The sequence below is a fragment of the Triticum urartu genome, chromosome 4 (genome assembly GCF_003073215.2).
Source record: "Triticum urartu cultivar G1812 chromosome 4, Tu2.1, whole genome shotgun sequence".
Taxonomy (NCBI): Eukaryota; Viridiplantae; Streptophyta; class Magnoliopsida; order Poales; family Poaceae; genus Triticum; species Triticum urartu.
In genome coordinates, this window is record NC_053025.1 from 268,153,802 (window position 1) to 268,175,967 (window position 22,166).

Below are 22,166 nucleotides of genomic sequence, written 5' to 3' on the forward strand. Positions count from 1 at the left end.
TTCGATTGAGCACGGGAGAGAAAAATAAAAGCCTTGTCCCCTTTATAAAGAGGGTGAATATCAAGCGTCCGCTCCGTGCCCGTTTGGACTTGCCAATAATCTAGGAGTCCTAGAAGCAGTTGGGTTACCCACACCCGTATTGATGAGAATCCCGGGATAAGGGGACATGATCTCTGCTTTAACAAGACGTGCCAAGGAAACCGCCTCGCATGACGCGCTGAGGTGGGATAATGAAACGACTCGGATAAAGGCTTAGCCGTGGTGTGACCCGCTACGGAATACGTCAGCAGATTAGATTGGTGTAGATATTATTCTCTCTATGGAAATATGTGGAAACTTATTTTGCAAAGCCGGACACTATCTTTGTGTTCAAAATCTTCTATGAAGTACTTGGAGGAGGAACCCGCCTTGCAATGCCGAAGACAATCTGCGCGCCGGACTCGTCGTCATTGAAGCCTAGTTCAGGGGCTACTGAGGGAGTCCTGGATTAGGGGGTGTTCGGATAGCTGGATTATACCTTCAGCCGGACTCCCGGACTATGAAGATACAAGACTGAAGACTTCCTCCCGTGTCCGGAAAGGACTTTCCTTGGCGTGGAGGGCAAGCTTGGCGATACGGGAATAAAGATCTCCTACCATTGTAACCGACTTTGTGTAACCCTAACCCTCTCCGATGTCTATATAAACCGGAGGGTTTTAGTCCGTAGGACAACGTACACAACAACAATCATACCATAGGCTAGCTTCTAGGGTTTAGCCTCCTCGATCTCGCGGTAGATCTACTCTTGTACTACCCATATCATCAATATTAATCAAGCATGACGTAGGGTTTTACCTCCATCGAGAGGGCCCGAACCTGGGTAAAACTTCGAGTCCCTTGCCTCCTGTTACCATCCGGCATAGACGCATAGTTCGGGACCCCCTACCCGAGATCCGCCGGTTTTGACACCGACAGAGGGCGAGGCCCATGCGCATCTTCAGACACCTCCATCTTCAGGACCCCAACTTCGACTTTTGCGCGTTGCTTGAACCTGTGGATCCTGAGCTCCACGACGTTGCTGCTATGGCCATGAAGGTACAGGTGGAGGCGCTGCTGCAGAAGTTCCTCGCTATCGACCCCATGGCCACGGCTGATGGCTGGGATGGTGGCGACCTTGTCTATGGTGGGCCACAGGCGGGCGACGGCAGTGCCCAATGTTGAGGAAGAAACTCAAGGCGACACTTCCCCCTGTTCCAGTCCTGCAACATTTATCGTGCCTCGTGGAGGCGTAAGAACTTATGCTTTGAGCTTTAAGAGACAGTGTGTTTTGTAATAATTTCCTACAGTTCTGCGATTTCCTTTCCGTTTGCTTTAGTGTTCTGCGTCGGCAAGGCCCGACCCCACGCATACCTAAGCCGCCATTGATTCGTCCGGATCACCAGGACGAGGCCAAGGGGTGAGGGGCTATGTGGAAAGTTAGGCTCCTGAGTCGCGATGCTCAGGGGTCTCCCTTGACATACGAACAGCCGTCTGGAAGGATATGAGGGAGTAGGTCTTAGCGTTCTATGTCGGCAGGGCCCGGCCCCGCGCATACCTCAGCCGCCATTTGGTCGTCCGAATCACTAGGACGATACCAAGGGGTGAGGGGCTACATGACCAGTTAGGCCCTTGGGTCGCGATGCCCAGGGGTCCCCCTTGACGTATGAACAAACCACCATACCTTTCCTCGCTGGTCTCTCGCTCGGGAGGGGTGCGCGAAGACCAGGTCCAAGGGACCTTGAGATGTGGCGTACGCCAAGCGTGACCTGAGCGTCGCCCCCATGCCCAGCCCCCTCGCGCAACTCCCCCAAGGGAAAAGTGGTGTGGTGGCGCTGAACAGTGAGCCTGCTGGCTCTCCTGAGGTTACTGCAGCTGCTAGGTTGCCCTCAGTTGTTTATTACCAGCACGAAGCATGGCGTTTCTGCTCTTGCATGGTCATAGCCGCTCCTCAACAGTGTCGTCCGCCAGTGCGTAGCATGGGGCTTCCAGTGGTACGTGGCTGTGAGCTCCCTCTGAGGGTAGACTCTGGGGCGTGTACAGCCCCGCCGTAAGACGTGGCTTGCATGGGCGGGCTGGAGGAGGTGTGTATGGGCACTCGTGAGCCAGCGTGAGACTCACGATGCCCTACCTAAAGGCGGGTTGTGCCTAAATGTGGTTCAGAACACTTGAGATGGTCCTGCGAGATGGTTAGGCAACCTACTCCGAGTGAGTCTCCTAAGGTTATTGCATGAGAAGGCCAAACAACAACGACCCCAGGAGGTGGCGTGAACGGGGCCGGTCCGCTAGATAGAGCTCATCCATTTGATTTGTCGATGCTGTAGGGACGGACCCAACCACAGATGCCATGCCTAGTCTTCTCATGTGAAATTCCTGAAGAAAGACAACCGGCGTGCGGCTCTCGCGGCGGCAAGGCACCGGGTCGCGCGCCCTAACTTATCCACCCCGATTAGCTCATGTGAGAACAAGTCACCAATGACCATGGGAGGTGACATGCACGGGAGCTGGCCCACGAGCCAGAGCACAGACACTTGGTTTTAGCGAAGCTATAGGGATGGGCCTGAGCACAGACATCATGCCAGACCTTAATCATGAGGTAGCCGTTGGTGGGTTTGCGAGGGCGTATGACGTTCATGGTGACGAAGCATAGGACAGACACGTGATAATCATAAAGCGACTCGTGGATAGGGTAAAGCCAGTTCTGATAAATGCAAATAACGATACATGCCGTAGGGACGGACCCACACGCCTTGTGGACACTGTAGCCTGAGGGGTGCTCCTAATTCAACAAACCAAAAAATGTCACCTGGCACCGTTGCTGAAGAAGTGTTGAGGTCACCAAAGACGGGCGTTGCCGAAGTCGCTCATCATGAGCCGCCCAGGTCCTGAACCTCACGAGGCTCTGGAGGCCCAGGGGGCTCGCTATGATCTGTCACCAAATTTGATAGGATCACCTGATGAATGGCCTCATGAGCCGCTAGGACGCCTCGCATGCGGCGCTGGTGCACGACAGCCGTGCTCAGCAAACTGAAAGGCATGCGAACATAGCTGTGAGGTGGGCCCTCACACTGACCAACGCAGGATGGACAGAAGAGCTCCTGAGACATGGCCCTATTGAGCCCTTGGATGTTGAGACAGACGAGCAGCTCGCTGCCCTCGTTAGGGGCAGTAGCTGCAGTGCGGGGTGTGCGATGGCGCTCGCCACGCATGGCCTACGCCTCATGTGGTTCCTTGATCGCCTTGGTGATGAATTCCTTAGTAACTGGCACCTCACGCCCTGCGCTACCTTCGTGGAAACGCGCGTTGAAGCACGCCTCCACATGGTGCCCGAGCAAGGCCCTCCAGATGTGAGCCCCTGAGCCCAGCCTGAGGGGGGCGCCAGGCGCGCCTTCCTATGTGAGAGTGGAAGGCGCCTGTCAGTGGGGGTAGGTCCTGAGGCAGGCCACCGGCTGCCCCATCCTCCTGAGGTCCACGATGGAGCAGCTGCTTCTTCTTCTTGGGGACGACCTAAGGGGAGTAGACAACGCCTTGGTCATCCGGGTTCTCAACTGCCGCAGCTTGGTAGGCACGCTCGAGGGAGCACACATCATCCTTTTCATCGCAAGCGACTATGATGATGCCGCAGCTAACCGGCATCTTGAGGACGTTGTAGCCATGGTGGGCAACAACCATGAACTTGGTCAGGACTGGGTACCCAAGGATAGCGTTATACGGGAGGCGAATGTGGGCGGCATCGAAGTCGACGAGCTCAGTGCGCTAGTTGTCATGCTTGCCGAAGGTGATAGGGAGGAGGATCTGCCCTATCGGGGTGGTGGAGCCATCGGTCACTCCTGAGAAGGGCTTTGTAGGCTGAAGCTGGTGGTACGGGGCTCAGTGCGCCACCATCGATGAGTGTCTTGGTGACGAGGACATTACTAATTACGGGCGAGCAGAGCATCGGGAGGGCGCCGCCAGTGGCTGCACACTTGAGCTAGTTGGAAGAGTCGAAGGTGATAGCGTACTTGGACCACCTCAGCGGATGCGATGCCTCGAGCTTGGGGATGGCCGCATTCACCTCGTGAGCGAACTGCTTGAAGATGCGATGGGAGGCACGGGCCTGAGCACAGAATAAGATGCAAGCAATGGCATGAGGCTCTCGGAAGCCCCCTGCCCCTCGTCCTGGTGGTGGTCATCATTCCTTCTTGGTGGTGACGGCAGCGGAGGAAGGCCAGCATTGCCCTGAGGGTGGTCCTCGCAAGGCTGGTCCCTCTAGGGACTCTCGCGAGGCTAGCCAGGCCAGTAGTCCTCACGAGGTTGATCGCGCCATTCTTGGCAGGGGTCACGGCCGTCCCAGCATCCTCCACCTCGGCCTCCTCCGCGGCCATAGCGTTGATCGTTGCGCTCAGGGCCACGACCGAGGCGCCCATCGTGGATGGCGCTGAGCTCCTGTTAGTCATTGGTGTTGTGGTTGTGCACGTTGTGGAAGACACAGAACGAGCACTGCCCTTGGATGACTCTAGGTGGTCACTGCCGCGCTTCATCTCAAGTTCGGCTGCAAGCACAGCTAGCCCCTTGTGCTTCACATCCTTGGCCTTGGCCTTCTTGTCTTCTGGATCTACCTCCGGTAGCTCCAGGAGGGATAGGCGACCTTCCTCAGCTCTCACACACTTGGTTGCGGTGTTGAACATCTCGAGAGCCATGCACAGGTCCTCGTGTATGGAGAGCTCCTCCTTCATCTTGACGTCGCGGATGCCATCAGTGAATGCCTAGATGATGGCCTCATCTGACAACTTGGGGATCTTGAAGCGAACACTATTGAAGCACTGGATCTACTTCTGCAAGGTCTCTCCCGGCTGCTGCTTGATGTGCCGCAGGTTGCCCACGGCTGGTGGGTGGTCATGATTGCCCAGGAAGTTGGCGAAGAAACGCTCTCACATCTTGTCCCGGGAGGAGATCGATCCCGCGGGGAGGTTCAGGAGCCACGAGCGAGCGCCGTCTTTGAGGGCCATGGGAAACTAGTTCGCCATAACCTTCTCATCATTGTTGGCCACCTCGATGCTCATTTCCTAGAGCTACAAGAACTCAGCAGGGTTGAGGGTGCCTTAATAGCATGGAGGAAGTTCAGTCTTGAACTTCCCTGGCCAGACGACACTGTGCAGCTCTGGACTAAACGCGCGGCATCCCACCGTAGAGGTGGATCCTGGTCTTAGCGCTCATGCACCACCACCGCGGGCGGCGAGCGGTCTTGACATGGCGGTGCTGGGAGCGCATGCGCATGTCCTTGCGGTCACTGCACCACCTGGCAGCTTGCCTCATCGCGCGTGGGTGCCCTGCGCTGCAGATCGCGCCGAGGAGCCTCCCGCCTTGGCTCGATGATGGTGTCCTGCCTGGGAGGTGGAGGAGGTGCTCCGTGAGCTACGTCACCTATGGCAGGTGACGGGTGAGGCAGCAAGCGAGATGGTGGAGGAGACTCTCTGGCAGTGCTAACCACCTCGGTGACGCAGTCCAGCCAGTCCTCGTAGAGGTCATCGACCAGGTGGTAGCACAGAAGCTCACGTGCCATGAGCAGCGCAGCCTGCGCATTCGCTGGACCACGACGAGCATGGGACGACGAAGCAGCCAGAGTCAGTGATAGGGTGGCGGTGCACCCGTCTCGCCACATAGAAGGATGCAGCAATGGAGCCTTCTACTCATGGCCGGCAGGGCTTGTGGCTGTCACAGCCCTAGCTTAGTCTTGCCTATCCTTGCATAACCTCCATGCATCATGTTTAATTTTTCTCAGAAACCTGAAATGGGGATGTTCAAACCCTAGCACCACATGGATTTCAAATAGGCTCAACTAAGTCATTTTCAATGAACCCAAAAATGCCCTTTGAAAATGTTCACGATTTCTGATAAGGGTGAAAACCTCTGCCAAAAATGATGAACATATTTCTAGGTCATTCCAAGATTTTTGAATTAATTCATATTGTATTTGACTTTGGGCATTTAAATACTATAAATAAATTAAATGCTCAGATAATGCTAAAATTAAATGTGGGCCACTAGAATAATCTAGAGAGTGTCCACAAATTATTCCAGCATTTTTCAAAATGCTTTAGTATTTTTACTAAAGCCAAAATAGTAGCAGAAAAATAGAAAATGGAAGAAAAATAAAGAGAGAGAGAGAGAAGCCCACCTGGACCTTACCTGGCGGCCCAAGTGGCCGACCCAGCCCACCTAGCCCCTCCCCTGTCGTCTTCCTCCTTTGCCAGGAGGATGAGCGTGTGGCCGTGGCGCGCTGGCACGCGCCTCGCCAGCTCCTGCTCGCCGTCGAGGGCCTGGACGCCCCCACGAGTGCCACGCCACCTCCCCAACCCCCCCTCACTTATCCCTCGCTCTCTGGACCTCCCCCCCCCTCGCTTCTCTGATCCCCCCCCCCGTGGCCGAGCATGCCCGTCGCCGCCGCTCGCTGTTGCCACGGCCACTGGCCCTCCCTCGCCCATCCAACGTGCTCGGGAGCTCCGCCACGCCGTCCCTGTATACCCCACCGAGTCACGTGAAGTGGGAAGCACCGCAACGCCCTCGACATCGTCGTCTTCTACCTCGGGCCACCGAGATCGCCGGCAATGCCACGACGCCGTATGTGCTTCTCTGAGCCCACTTCGACGCCCCCTACAACCGCTGTGAGCTACCGCTTCGAACCCCTCTCTTCCCCGCCTCGATTGCACCTTGTACCCCTCGTTCTCACCGGAGCCGAAGCTCGCTGCCGCTGCGCCATGTGGCCGTCGTGGCTATAGCCACTGGAGCTTCCACCTGAGTACACTACCGTTCTCAGAATGACACCACGAGACCGTAGCCACCAACATCTCCCCCTCTCGTGCACCGCAACCCCAAACCCGCAACCCACCGTGCTCCGGCCGCCGCCGTTCTGGTCGCCGTCGTTGACTCCGTCCATCCCCGCTCGAACCACTGCCACCCACGGATGCGTCTCTCTCCCCTCTTTCAAATGCGCCCTTCCGCGCGTCGAACGGTGGCCCGTAGAGCAAACCCGAAGCGGGCACCGCCGTGGCCTGTCGTCGCCGGCGGTTAAACGCCGGTGGCTGACGTGGCACCATCATTAGGGCCTAAGCACCCTACTGATTACCCCCTGGAGTCATTGACAACTGGGCCCCACGTGCTAATTAACCCCGGATTTTATTCCCTGTTTAACTTAGACTAACCCACCGGGCCCACATGTTAGGTTGACTTTGCTGACGTGGCCTTTGACCGGTCCCACCTGTCATCCACCCAAACCAGCCTGAGACACTGACGTATGGGTCCCACAGGTCAGGTTTGACTTGGCCGACCCAGTTGACCTACTGAAGTCACCCCTATGTCATGCTGACACAGTAAATGATTTTCTGGATTTTAAATAATCCAGAAAATTCCAGAAAATAGCCAAAACTTCTAAAATTCATAGAAAATTATCTATAACTCAGAATGAAATAAATTATATATGAAAAATTATCAGAAAAATTCAAGGAATCCATCTGGACCATTTCATGCATGTTTGAACAACTTAAGGCCACTGTTTAGGACAAATCAAATGAATGGTATTTAAATAACCACATGTGGAGTTTGAATTTGAACTTTGGGTTCAAACCAACTTCATTTAATTATGTTGCTAGTTGCATTAGCTCAATCAACAACATATTGCCATGTCGTTGTCATGCATCATGTTGTGCATTGCATTGATTGTGTTCCTTCTCTGTTGCCGGTGGTTGTCCCCTCTCGATAGACGTTGTACCGACGCTGTGATCGTTGACACTGATGAAGACCCAATGATATCTTCAGAAGTGGCAGGCAAGCAAAACTCCCTTGTTCATTCCGATACAACCCCACTCTCTCGCTCCTGCTCTCCTTTACTACATTAGGACAACAACGATTCAGCTGTTACTTGTTGCGGTAGTTGAACCCCTTATCCTCTGCATGACCTGTCATTGCCACAGTAAATAGATGAAACCCACTAGCATGAGTAGGAGTTGTATGAGCCCTGATGTGCCTACTCATTCATGCTTGTTTGTCATGCCTGCTATTACATAGAGTTGCGTCAGGTCTGATTCATCGGGAATGAATCGGAGGTGTGTGATCATGTCCTACCGTGTGTGAGCTAAGTGTGTGAATACGTTTTTGGTAAAGGTAGCGGTGAGAGGCCATGTAGGAGTACATGGTGGGTTGTCTCACTGCAGCTGTCCTCAGGAACTGAGTTCTGTGTCTGTGATCCATGAACAGCTACTACCACTCATTGCGATACTTAATTGACCCTCTCGGCTTCTTAATCTCCCTAGTACTCTGTCCAGGAGTTGCAACTAGTTTCTGGTGTTTGTAGGTTATGTGTTGGCGGCCGTGCGTAGCGCTGACCTTAGGGGTGGGCTATGTTGCGGTAGATACACCGTGGCACGGTGTACCGGGCACCCGTTTGGTGTCTCGGGAACCCTGTTCACATCGTTCGGGGCCGTATGTGGAAACCTCGGCCGGACTCCCTGCGGATGGAACCTGGATAGGCGATAAACCTGGACTAGAGACTTAAGTGTTTAGGTAGGCCGTGGCCGACACCCTCGCCAGGCTTCCGCTTGAAGGTTGCCGAGATACATGACGTGTATATGGTGGTAAGTGGTGGGAGCGCGTGTGAATAAGTACACCCCTGCAGGGTTATCATTATCTATTCTAATAGCCGGATTCCTCAGATATGGAAACTTGGACCCCTTGCATAATTCATAGACAAGTGAAAGTGGATACTCTAAAACTCGGAAGATAAGTGTGAGTGCTATGGATGGCCTTCTCGTAGGGAGACGGGAGCAGTTCCATAGTGGTGTATTGAATGGTGAATATGTGGACTCATGTGCGCCACCTCAAAAGAGTTGCTTGCAGTCGTAGTTCAGGTTAGCCACTGAGTCAAAGCTGGCTTGCTGTAGTTAAACTCCACCACCCCCCCTATTGATACCGATGCATATGTAGCTAGTTCTGATGTAAGTCTTGCTGAGTACCTTTGAACTCACGTTTGCTTAATTTATGTTTTGCAGAGAGAGACTTCAGTCTCGCTAGTAGTTCCGCATGGACTTCAACGTTAGCTTGATACCTCAGCTACGATCTTGTGCCCTCGGCAGGATCTGGTAGACAGTCAGGCTTCTTAGCCTTTTTCCATTTGTAGATGTCTGTACTCAGACATGTTAAGCTTCCGCATGTGCTTGATTTGTATGCTGTGATTGTTGGGTCATGAGACCCATGTTTGTAATATCTCACTCCTCGGAGCCTAAGGAATAAATACTTGAGTTGTAGAGTTATGTTGTGATGCCATGTTGTAATTACACATATCGAGCATATTGTGTGTATGATTGAAATGCTTGGTATGTGTGGGATCCGACAACCTAGTTGTTATCCTTGGCAACCTCTCTTATGGGGAAATGTAGTCTAGTGCTTCCATGAGCCATAGTAGTCCGCTACAGCCCGGTTCACCGGAGTCCTGCTAGCCCAGCACTACTGCTCAGGACACTTGACTGGCCGGCATGTGTTTCACTTCGTTCATGTGTCTGTCCCTTCGGGGAAATGTCACGCGGTGACATCCGGAGTCCTGCCTAGCCAGCTATAGCCCGGGTTCCCGGAGTCTTGTTAGCCCAGTGCTACAGCCCGGATTCACACGCTGCTGACCGACATGCTCGATCTGATTCATGTATGCCTGTCCCCATAGGTTAGTGCCGCTTTGGGTTCACGACTAGCCATGTCGGCCCGGGTTCTTTGTCATATGGATGCTAGCGACACTATCATATACATGAGCCAAAAGGCACAAACGGTCCCGGGCCATGGTAAGGCGACACCCGTGGGAATACCGTGCGTGAGGCCGCAAAGTGATATGAGGTGTTACCGGCTAGATCGATGTGACTTGGAATCGGGGTCCTGACAGTGGCGGCGTTCGCCACTAGCGAAGGGGGAGGGCGAGGGTAGTCATCGCCCGCCAGTGCTGTCTGAGCGACACGGGCGGTGAGGGCGGCCCGGCGTTCAGCACGAGCTCAACGAGCGTCAGCCATAAGAGCGGTGGAGCGGTGTCGAATCAACTAGCGAAAGATAGGCTCTAACACACCCCTACCTGGCATGCCAAATGTCAGATTTTGGGCTCCGCAAACCCTGGATAGATTCGAACTCTGGGGTGCTTGCGAAGAACTCGACCAACCTAGTCTGCCAACCTGTCGATCCCATGGCCTAGCTCAATGAACTAAAAGGAAAGAGGACACAACAGTTTACCAAGGTTCGGGGCACCTTGCGGTGTAAAACCATACTCCTGCTTTGTGTTGGATTGGCCTCGAGGTGGGCTGAGGTTGAACTAATGCAGTGGAAGAACGACCTTAGGAGGTGTGTTCTTGAGCTAGTGGGGGAGAGGATGATCTGAATGATCCAGACCCGGTCCTCCTCTACGGTGGTGGCTAGGCCCTATTTATAGTGGCCTTGGTCCTCTTTCCAAATGAAGGCGGGAAGGGATCCCCGAATAGCCCAATTCGAAGGGAGACAACTAGTACATGTTATCCTGACAAAAGTAGTCTTCTCCTGCAAAGCCTCTGGTCGCGATGCCGTGGTGGGCTCGGCGAAGACCTCCATCCTGCCGTCCTGGTGGTCTTTGTCTCATTGCATGGAAATGGAAACCTTTGGCCGATTCCTCGGGACTCTGCGCCTACGCTTGCCTCCTTAGCACCAAAGAGGAATCTACTGTCCTGCGCCAGCTGGCGCCCGCCTGGCCTTGGTCTTCATGGCTCATGTCATCTAAACTTCACGAGGTAAGGCTTGCATAGAAATCTCTGCTCCTCAGGAGCCATCCTAAGGACGCCGCTCCTTCTAGAGGTCTTGGCGTCATCTGCCTCGCGAGGCTTGGCCCCTCACGAGGGTCTTGAGTTGTTGGTGCTGAAGATGGGTCGTACCAGGTCGTCAATGGAGCTACGTCGTGGGCCGCACGCAGGCAAGTCTAGGTACCCCCGTTCCCAAAACGCCGACAACCTCCGTGAACTTGCCAAGAGTGGGGTATCCCAAGATGGCGTAGTAGTTGTGCGCCATGTCAAAGTCGATGAGCTCGGTGTGGTAGTTGTCATGAGTGCCGAAGGTAACAAGGAGGCACACTTTCCCCAGGGGGTGGTGGAGCTATCGGTCACCGCCCGTAAACGGCTGGTGGGCATGAGCTAGTCGTAGGGCACCTGAAGAGTATCGAAGGTTGCGATGGAGACCATGTTGAGCCGACACCCTGGTCGATGGGGGTCTTGGTGACGAAGACATTGCTGATGGTAGGAGTGCACAACATGGGGAGCGCGATGGCGGTGGCTGAGCACATGAGGTGGTCCTTGGAGTCGAAGCTGGTAGCATACTACGACCACTTCAGGGGCGCACAGCCTCAAGCCTCAGGAGGGCAGGGTTCACCTCGCGACAGAACTGCTTGAAGAGGCGGCAAGACACGGGAGCCTGATCCTTGTCGAGGATGCAGGCTACGATGCAAGGCTCCTAGTAGCCTCCAGCTGGTTGTTGTTGTTCCTCCTAGGAGACATCAGTAGCGGCGGAAGACCCACGTTGTGCTGACGACGTGCCACATGAGGCTGATCGCACTAGGCACCATCACAAAGCTGGTGTCGCTAACCTGCCTCGTGAGACTGGTCACGCTAGCCCCGGCGGGGGTTGCAGTTGTCCCATTGGCGTCCACTGCGGCCGCCTCTGCGGCCGAATCCATGGTCATTGCGGTTAAGGCGACGGCCCAAGCGCTCGTCATGGAGCGCCTTGAGCTCCTAGCAGTTATTGGTGTTGTGGGTGCGCACATTGTGGTAGATGCAGAACAGACGGCCATCCTTGACGTACTTGTCGCGGTTGTGGCTGCGCTTTTTCTCAGGCTCCTCCACAAGCACAGCAGGACCCTTGCTCTTCACTTCATTGGCCTTGGCTTTCTTGTCATCTAGCTCGGTGTTGGGGTTTTTGAGGAGGAAGAGGTGACCTTCCTCTTCATTGGCACACTTGTCGGCCATGTTGAGCAGTTCCAGCGCCATGCTCAGGCCATCATTGATGGCGAGCTTCTCGCTCATCCTGACATCCATGGCGCCATTGGTGAACACGGAGATGATGGGTCCGAGGCCTTCTGGCACACATGGATTGTAACTCCCCGAGACCGATGTGCCAGGTGTCGTCCACTTATTCGCTGTTGTTGCCTTGTCATTGCTTGCGTGTCATGCATTGCATATCATGTCATCATGTGCATTTCATTTGCATACTTGTTCGTCTCATGCATCCGAGCTTTTTCCCCGTTGTCCGTTTTGCATTCCGGCACTTCGTTCTCCTCCGGTGGTCCTTTCTACCTTTCTTTCGTGTGTGGGGATTAAACATTTCCGGATTGGACTGAGACTTGCCAAGCGGCCTTGGTTTACTACCGGTAGACCGCCTGTCAAGTTTCGTACCATTTGGACTTCGTTTGATACTCCAACGGTTAATCGAGGGACCGAAAAGGCCTCGTGTGTGTTGCAGCCCAAAACCCACCAAAACCCTCTCCATCATCTAGAGCGTTCGATCATGATCGTGTGGCCGAAAACCGCACCTCATTTGGAGCTTCCTAGCTCCCTCTACCTCTATAAATAGACCCCTTCATTTTTGTTTTTGGATCTTTTCCCCGAAACCTTAGATCTTCCTCCGCGCGCCGGACACGTCCACTCCGCCGCCGGACATGTCCGCCGGCACCTCACCCCGGCCAATCGCGTTGTGCCACGTCATCGCCTCCTCCGCTTCAGCCACTCAGCACGCGCCACCTCATCCCGCGTCGCCTCCTCTCTCTCCTCGCCATCGCGCCGGCCCGCGGAGCCCAGGCCGCCGCCTTCGCCCGAGCTTCTCTTGCCCGCGCGCCGCGCCGCCTTCCCCGACGCCGGCGCCGCCCGCCACCGCACCGACGATCCGCCGCCACTGCCTCTCCGCCACGGCCGCCAACCACCGCAAGCCGCGCCCGGCGCCGGCGCGCTCCGCCCGTCGCCCGCCAGAACCACCGCGAGCTCCGGTGCCGGCGACCTGCTCCGCCCCATCCCGCGCCTTCCACTCCGCCGGACCACCTCTGCATGGCCGCAGCTCCTCCCCAAACTCCGGCAAGAGAATCCGGCCATCCTCGAAACGCGTGCCCGGCCAGATCCAAATCCAGTTCAAAGTTGGTTGACTTTTCCCTCCCGAATCCCTAACTTTTTGGCAATGTTCATCATGTCGTAACTTTGCATCCGTAGATCCGTTTTGGGCATATAGCATAACAAAATGTTCGCTTCAGAGAGTACATCATTTCATCTCATTGCATCATTTTCATTCGAGTTCATATTGATGCCCGAAATGCTGTTGGAAGAGTGCTAGTTAAGATAATTGTCAGATCTGCTGCTCCATTTAGATATTTGTCATTTTTGCCATGATTATTGTGTGCATGATATGCCCATGAGCTCTACTTATGTTTTGTTAAGGGTTTTGCCATCTTTCCAGAGGTGCAACCCATGTATTTTTGTGATGTGTGTGGTGTCTAGCACAAGCTTGCAAAGTGAGGCACTTGGTAATGCTGATTTCAGGGACTTAGCATTTCCACCAAGTCCTTGGTCTGTTTATCTCATTATGCCATATGTTCATGTTGTTTCCTAGTGATCCGTGCATCTTTTGAGGATGATCAGTAAAGTTTTTTTGTTAATCTTATAGTGCTATATCCATCCATGGCTTTGTTTGCAATTATAGAGCACCCTAGCTTGAGTCATTCGAGCTCTACTTTTGCTACTTCGTAAATCTGGCCAGATTTTCTACTTGTTAGCGATTTTGCCGAGCATGTTGTAGTTGATCCGTGCATGCAATGGTATTGTTCTTTCCACGTCTAGCTTTTATTTTGTGTATTCTTGATGGGTGTATGCTTAGATTGTCATGCCTTGCTCTGTAGTGAGTGCATCGAGCTCGTAAACATGCCTACTTGATATCTGTTTTCAGCATGCTCCAGTTTTCACTAAGTCTGAGAACTGATTATGTTTTTGCCATGTTCACATGCTTGCAATTGTATTTTCTGATCCCTTTTGGCTCAAGGTCACTAAGGGACTTTTGTTAAGCTCTTTGAGTAGCTCCATGCCATGCTTTACCTTGCCATGTTCAGGTCCTGTATCATATTGTTTTCATGCTCCAAAGAGTGCCATGCTTGTTTGAACCTGTTAATGTATGAATTGGCCGTAACTCAGTGCTAGACTTTTGTTAATCATCATGAATGGGTTCCTGCCATGTATTTTGTTGCCATGTTTAAGTGCTGTAGCATGTTCATCTTGTTGCATTTAGTTTGCTACTTGCTGTAAATCGCAGACCGGTGTCATATTTGAATTGCTTGCCATTTCCAAACCGTAACTCCGTTTCCGGTGATCTTTATATCATTTTCAAGTGATTTCATCTCATCTTTCCAGTGGCACACTTGGTTATCCAAGTTGAGGCCAGGTTCATGCATTCCTTGTCCAATCATGCATATGGATCGCATACCGCATCCTGCATATCATATCATGTTCACGTGTTGGTTGTTTACTATGTTGTGTGCTTCTTTTCCGGTGTTTGCTTCTTCGGGTTCGTTCCGTTAACGTCGCGTTGTGAGGACCCGTTCGTCTACGTTCCGTTTGTCTTCTTCATGGACTCGGTCTTCTTCCTTGCGGGATTTCAGGCAAGATGATCATACCCTCAAAATCACTTCTATCTTTGCTTGCTAGATGCTCGCTCTTTTTCTATGCCTATGCTGCGATACCTACCACTTGCTTATCATGCCACCCATATTGTTGAACCAAGCCTCTAACCCACCTTGTCCTAGCAAACTGTTGATTGGCTATGTTACCGCTTTGCTCAGCCCCTCTTATAGCGTTGTTAGTTGCAGGTGAAGATTGATGTTTTGTTCCTTGTTGGAACATGGAGATGTTGTTCCTGGTTGGAACATGTTTACTTGTTGGGATATCACAATATATCTTATTTAATTAATGCATCTATATACTTGGTAAAGGGTGGAAGGCTCGGGCTTATGCCTGGTGTTTTGTTCCACTCTTGCCGCCCTAGTTTCCGTCATATCGGTGTTATTTTCCCGGATTTTGCGTTCCTTACGCGGTTGGGTAATAATGGGAACCCCTTGATAGTTCGCCTTAATTAAAGCTCTTCCAGCAATGCCCAACATTGGTTTTACCTTTTGCCACCTAGCCTTTTCTTTTCCCTTGGGAGTCGCGCTCCTGAGGGTCATCATTATTTTACCCCCCCCCCCCGGGTCAGTGCTCCTCTGAGTGTTGGTCCAACTGAGCGATGTCCGGGGCTACCAGGAGCAACTCTGGGCTGGCCTACCCAACGTCTGGCTAATCTGAGTGTGCCCTGAGAAAGAGGTATGTGCAGCTCCTATCGGGATTTGTCGGCACATTCGGGCGGTGTTGCTGGTTTAGTTTTACCCTGTCGAAATGTCTTGTAGAACCGGGATACCGAGTCTGATCGGAATGTCTCGGGAGGAGGTCTATTCCTTCGTTGACCGTGAGAGCTTGTGATGGGCTAAGTTGGGACACCCCTGCAGGGATTTGAACTTTCGAAAGTCGTGCCCGCGGTTATGGGCAGATGGGAATTTGTTAACGTCCGGTTGTAGAAAACCTGAAGTTGACCTTAATTTAAAATACATCAACCGTGTGTGTAACCATGATGGTCTCTTTCTGGCGGAGTCCGGGAAGTGAACACGGTGTTGGAGTTATGCTTGACGTAGGTTGTTCTAGGATCACATCTTGATCATAGTTTATCGATCGTGCTTTGCCTTCTCTTCTCGCTCTCATTTGCGTATGTTAGCCACCGTATATGCTAGTCGCTTGCTGCAGCTCCACCTCATACTTTTACCTTACCCATAAGCTTAAATAGTCTTGATCGCGAGGGTGCGAGATTGCTGAGTCCCTGTGTCTCACAGATACTTCCAAAACCAGTTTGCAGGTGCCGTTGAGTCCTTGCAGATGACGCAACCAAGCTCAGGAGGAGCTCGATGAAGATCGTGTCCTTTGTGTTGTTTCGTTCTAGTTGATCAGTAGTGGAGCCCAGTTGGGGTCGATCGGGGACCCTTGTCGCATTTGGGGTTCTTCTTTTATTTTGGTTCTGTAGTCGGACCTTGATTGTAACTGGTTGATGTAATTCTTTATTCATGTAATTGTGTGAAGTGGCGATTGTAAGCCAACTATGTATCTCTGTCCCTTATGTATTACATGGGTTGTGTGAAGATTACCTCACTTGCGACATTGCTTTCAATGCGGTTATGCCTCTAAGTCGTGCTTTGACACGTGGGAGATAAAGCCGCATCGAGGGCGTTACAAGTTGGTATCAGAGCCTTCCCCGACCTTAGGATCCCCCATTGCTTGATCGTTTTTAGCATCCGTTGTTGAGTGTAGAAAAATGTTTTGAGTCATTTAGGAATTATATATCGGAGAGTTTAGGAATTCTTTTTACTCCCCAGTCCCTTCGTCGCTCTAGTGAGGCATCCTGACGTAGAGTTTTGACTCTTCTCTTCTCAAATTTCACTAAAAAAAATTTAGGATCACACGGGTATCTTGGAATCGTTCCGATGGTTTTGTGACGAGAACATTGTCTTGGTGCCTCATGTCAGGGTTTTGTGGAAGTGTCCCGGGGAGTTGAGCTCCGAGGTGTTGTCGTCACAATTTTATTGTTGTAGTTCTGGAATACCTGAGTTTAGTACGCCGACATTGAAAATCTCTTTTATGCAGTTCGTTGGTGAGATAACCTCGACGCCACCCAATACTGGGGCGGGAGTTTGGTAGTATCGCCATAACTTGTATAACGGATGCTTTTCGAAGGTTGAGGTAGATGATTTCCGAAGGTTTCTTGGTTATGTGTTGAAGGATGGATACAGCTGGATGTAGGATTTGCTAGTTTTGGGTGAGATATTATGCTTCCCCTGTATCCCCAACACTTGATTGCATAGCCGGAAAATTTCGGAAGTTCATAAGTGGGAATTCAAGTAGCTCTTAGGATATCTTTTCGACAGATGTATGATATGAAATTGGGGTTCGACATCTAGTGGTCCGTCTATTCACGGTCAGTTTTACAGTGGTCTCGTTGTGTCTTAAAGAGTCCTTGGCTATGCCGACTCGGGGACGCTTCGTATGTCATGTGCACTGCCTTGTACATGATGGTGCTGTACGATCGATCCCATGTAGGCCCCACCACGAAAACTACAGGCGAAATCTCTATCATATGTTTTTTCCGGCTTATTTTGCAAGCCAATCCTTTGTTTTGTTTTCATTGTGGTATTCGAGTTTCTTCGAAGTCAAATGTTGATTCCATACCTTTCCTAAACGGTGTTCTCATATTTCTATGTGGATACCAATCCTTCTTGATCATCGAGAGTGTCATGTCAATCCTTTTTCAACCAGTGTGCTTCTCTTCTAGTGGATCCGACCATTTCAACTTCCGCAAGATCAATTATCACTTCTTCTCAACAGTGTTTGTTTCATCCGTCTCCAAGATGCCTTTGTTTTTCCCGCCCATCCACCCCTTTTTTCTTCGAGGACTCCGAATTCTTAATCAAGTATCCATCTTAGCGGTTATGAAGTATCTCCATTCTTTTCCGGTAATGTTCTTATCCGGTGATTCTCATGAAGATTCTAATGGAGCGTCAAGCTCATCATTCTTTGTTCTTTTCTTCTCCGGTGGAACCAATTCAAGCTTTATTGATCATATCCTTTCCTCGTTTCAAATACCATCTCATACCGGTGCACCTCTTAATCATTCACATCCCGCTATTCATTTGTTTTGGAGTGCTGAAGATATCTCAGAAGATTCACCTTTCCATTTTCGATCCGTTCAAGATACTTCGAGATTGTTATCTCATTCAAGCCATTTATTTCAACCGGTGCAACCTCTCTTTCAAATCATTCAACGGTGTTTCTTTTGAGTGGGCCCTAATCCACAGTTCTTTTCCCAGGATCTTACCTGACTCTTCCTATTTTCCCGGAGCTATTCTCAAAATTTCCTTTCGAAGTTTGACGTAAGAATGAATTATCATCAGTCTTATGTTTTTCTCCAAGATTTGTCGAATTCTTTTCATCGTTGGCTCAGCCATTCCATTCTTCATTCTGGTGTGCCTCAATAATTCTTGGTGGTGTTACTCATCGTCATTCTCGGATTTTGAAGACCGAAGAAGAGTTTCTCTTTAATCTTGCTCCTTTCTCTTCAAGATTCGTGATTCTAGCTGGTTGCCATCCTCTCCTAATTGTCTTGTTCGTGAGAATTCTTTTCACCCATCCGGAGCAATTCAAGATTCTATTCATTTGATTATCCGGAGCCCGTCATCTAAGATTTATTCATTCCAGCTTTCACCTCTCATACTTTAAATCTTACTGGTGCATCATTCAAGTATTCTCTTATCAGCTAGTGATCGTTTCGTTCTCATGTATATAAATTCCCTCAAGTATCCTGATTCGTTCTCTATTTTTTTTTGACTGTGCGTTCTATAATTCTTTCCGGTGTTTCTTTATCTTCTCTTCGTTCTTTTTCAATTCTTATGATGGTTCTTCCATATTCCTCTTCTTTTGTTATCATATCAATTTATTCGTTGTTTTAATCCTACCGGTGGTTCGTGGAAGACCTTTCTCAAGTTTGCCCTATATCTATCTTAATCTTTTCAACGAGAATAAGTAGTATGCCAAATCCGTTGATTTTCATCAATTTAATTGGTGAAGGATACACTTAATGTAATTCTTATTCTTGTTTCATCCAAATGATTATTTCCCTATTCCGGAGGTTCATCAAGATTCTTGATCTCAATTGTTCATCTTATCTTTTCTTCCCGGAGTTCCAACCTCTTTCAATTATATTACAACGGAGATTCATCTAAATCATTGCAAGGATTCACCTTGTGTTTTCAATTTCTCTTTATTTTTATTCTTTTGTTACCGGAGTTTCTTCTTGGAGGCTATACATGATGGTTCATCAAGGACTTGTTTCCTTCTCGAAGCGTTCATCAAGAGTCTTTTCTAAGGAGCTTAAGTTTCTTCATCTTGCATCCGGAGTGCAATTCTTTCAACCATGTCATTGGAGCTGGGATTATGTCATTCTTGATAATTTGAGTTCATGTTTCATGATTCACATGTTATTAAGAATGAGGTATTTTAAATCCATCAATCTCGTCATTGGAATTATTTTGGGTTATAGTTCACCTAAAGTTTTCCCTAAGGATTGTTGCTATTATGGTGCTTATAATTGACCCAAGTTCTTCATTTGTCCTTCCGGTGAATAGTTTCTCGTCTCGTTGTCATATAAACCCAATCAAATTTTTTTCCCGTGAGTGGCAAGTTGTCACCTCATAACGTTGAGATGCCTTCTATAAGCCCACTTCAAGTTTGTCCTTCCATTGTTGGTTTTCGAAAAACTCCATTCTACCATTTGTTGTAAGCATGCTCCCTCAGGATCTTGTTTCTCGTCGCTCATTCCATTCCATTCTCTTTTCTGTTCCGGGGGCATTGTGATGTTGCTTTCTTCAACAATCATCTCGTTTCATCTAAGATCATGTTCTTTCCTGTGCTTATCCATTTAACCGGAGTGTCGTGCCCTCTTTTCAAGTTCTATCACCTTATCAAGTTCTTATTCAATTACTTTCTTTTCAACCGGAGTGCTACCCGAATTTGGTCTTCCTTGATCCCCTTCCTTAACCGGAGTGTTTTCAATATATATCTTCCCTTCAACCTCAAGGCTTTCGCAATGTTCGTTGTCCCTCTTCTCTAACGGGGTGTTTTTCAACTTTGTTCTTCTCCGTTGTTTTATTTCTTTTAATTTGTTCAACCTTTTCAAGGTTCTTTGGTTTCACTCGTTTGTCAAAGAAGCAATTTGTTTTACCTCTTCTCTTATCTCTTCTGTTGTCCCTCCGATGCCATTCTAGATCTCGGGACGAGATCCTCTCGTAGTGGTGGAGTGTTGTAACGCCCCGAGACCGATCTGCCAGGAGTCATCCAGTTATTCGCTGTTGTTGCCTTGTCATTGCTTGCGTGTCATGCATTGCATATCATGTCATCATGTGCATTTCATTTGCATACGTGTTCGTCTCATGCATCCGAGCTTTTTCCCCATTGTCTGTTTTGCATTCCGGCGCTTCGTTCTCCTCCAGTGGTCCTTTCTACCTTTCTTTCATGTTTGGGGATTAAACATTTCCGGATTGGACCAAGACTTGCCAAGAAGCCTTGGTTTACTACAGGTAGACCGCCTGTCAAGTTTCGTACCATTTGGACTTCATTTGATACTCCAACGGTTAACCGAGGGACCGAAAAGGCCTCGTGTGTGTTGCATCCCAACACCCCTTCAATTTGGCCCAAAGCCCACCAAAACCCTCTCCATCATCTAGAGCGTTCGATCACGATCGCGTGGCCGAAAACCGCACCTCATTTGGAGCTTCCTAGCTCCCTCTACCTCTATAAATAGACCCCTTCATTTTCGTTTTCGGATATTTCCCCCGAAACCCTAGATCTTCCTACTCCGCGCGCCGGACACGTCCACTCCGCCGCCGGACATGTCCGCCGGCCACCTCACCCCGGCCAATCGCGTTGTGCCACGTCATCGCCTCCTCCGCCTCAGCCACTTAGCACGCGCCACCTCATCCCGCGTCGCCTCCTCTCTCTCCTCGCCACCGCGCCGGCCCACGGAGCCCAGGCGGGGACCGCCCGGCCCGGATCGCTAGTGCGCCGCCGCCTTCGCCCGAGCTTCTCCTGCCCGCGCGCCGCGCTTCCTTCCCCGACGCCGGCGCCGCCCGCCACCGCACCGACGAGCCGCCGCCGATGCCTCTCCGCCACGGCCGCCAACCGCCGTAAGCCGCGCCCGGCGCCGGCGCGCTCCGCCCGTCGCCCGCTGGAACCACCGCGAGCTCCGGTGCCGGCGACCTCCTCCGCCCCGTCCCGCGCCTTCCACTCCGCCGGACCACCTCTGCATGGCCGCAGCTCCTCCCCAAACTCCGGCGAGAGAATCCGGCCATCCTCGAAATGCGTGCCCGGCCAGATCCAGATCCAGTTCAAAGTCAGTTGACTTTTCCCTCCCGAATCCCTAACTTTTTGGCAATGTTCATCATGTCGTAACTTTGCATCTGTAGATCCGTTTTGGGCATATAGCATATCAAAATGTTCGTCTCAGAGAGTACATCATTTAATCCCACTGCATCATTTTCATTTGAGTTCATCTTGATGCCCGAAATGCTGTTGGAAGAGTGCTAGTTGAGATAATTGTCAGATCTGCTGCTCCATTTAGATATTTGTCATTTTTGCCATGATTATTGTGTGCATGATATGCCCATGAGCTCTACTTATGTTTTGTTAAGGGTTTTGCCATCTTTCTAGAGGTGCAACCCATGTATTTTTGTGATGTGTGTGGTGTCTAGCACAAGCTTGCAAAGTGAGGCAGTTGGTAATGCTGATTTCAGGGACTTAGCATTTCCACCCAGTCCTTGGTCTGTTTATCTCATTATGCCATATGTTCATGTTGTTTCCTAGTGATCCGTGCCTCTTTTGAGGATGATCAGTAAGGATGTTTTGTTAATCTTATAGTGCTATATCCATCCATGTCTTTGTTTGCAATTATGGAGCAACCTAGCTTGAGTCAATCGAGCTCTACTTTTGCTGCTTCGTAAATCTGGGCTGATTGTCTACTTGTTAGCGAGTTTGCCGAGGATGTTGTAGTTGATTCGTGCATGCCATGGTATTGTTCTTGCCATGTCTAGCTTGTATTTTGTGTATTCTTCATGGGTGTATTCTTAGATTGTCTTGCCTTGCTCTGCAGTGAGTGCATCGAGCTTGTAAACATGCCTACTTGATATCTGTTTCAGCATGCTCCAGTTTTCACTAAGTCTGAGAACTGATTATGTTTTTGCCATGTTCACACGCTTGCAATTGTATTTTATGATCCCTTTTGGCTCAAGGTCACTAAGGGACTTTTGTTAAGATCTTTGAGTATCTCAGTGCCATGCTTTACTTTGCCATGTTCAAGTCCTGTAGCATATTGTTTCCATGCTCCGAAGAGTGCTATCTGATCTGAAATTCCAGACAAGTGTTAATTTCACTAAGTCTGAAATCTGTTTACCATATGCATTTTTGCCATGCTTCTTTGAACCTGTTAATATATGAATTGGCCGTAGCTTAGTGCTAGACTTTTGTTAAGCA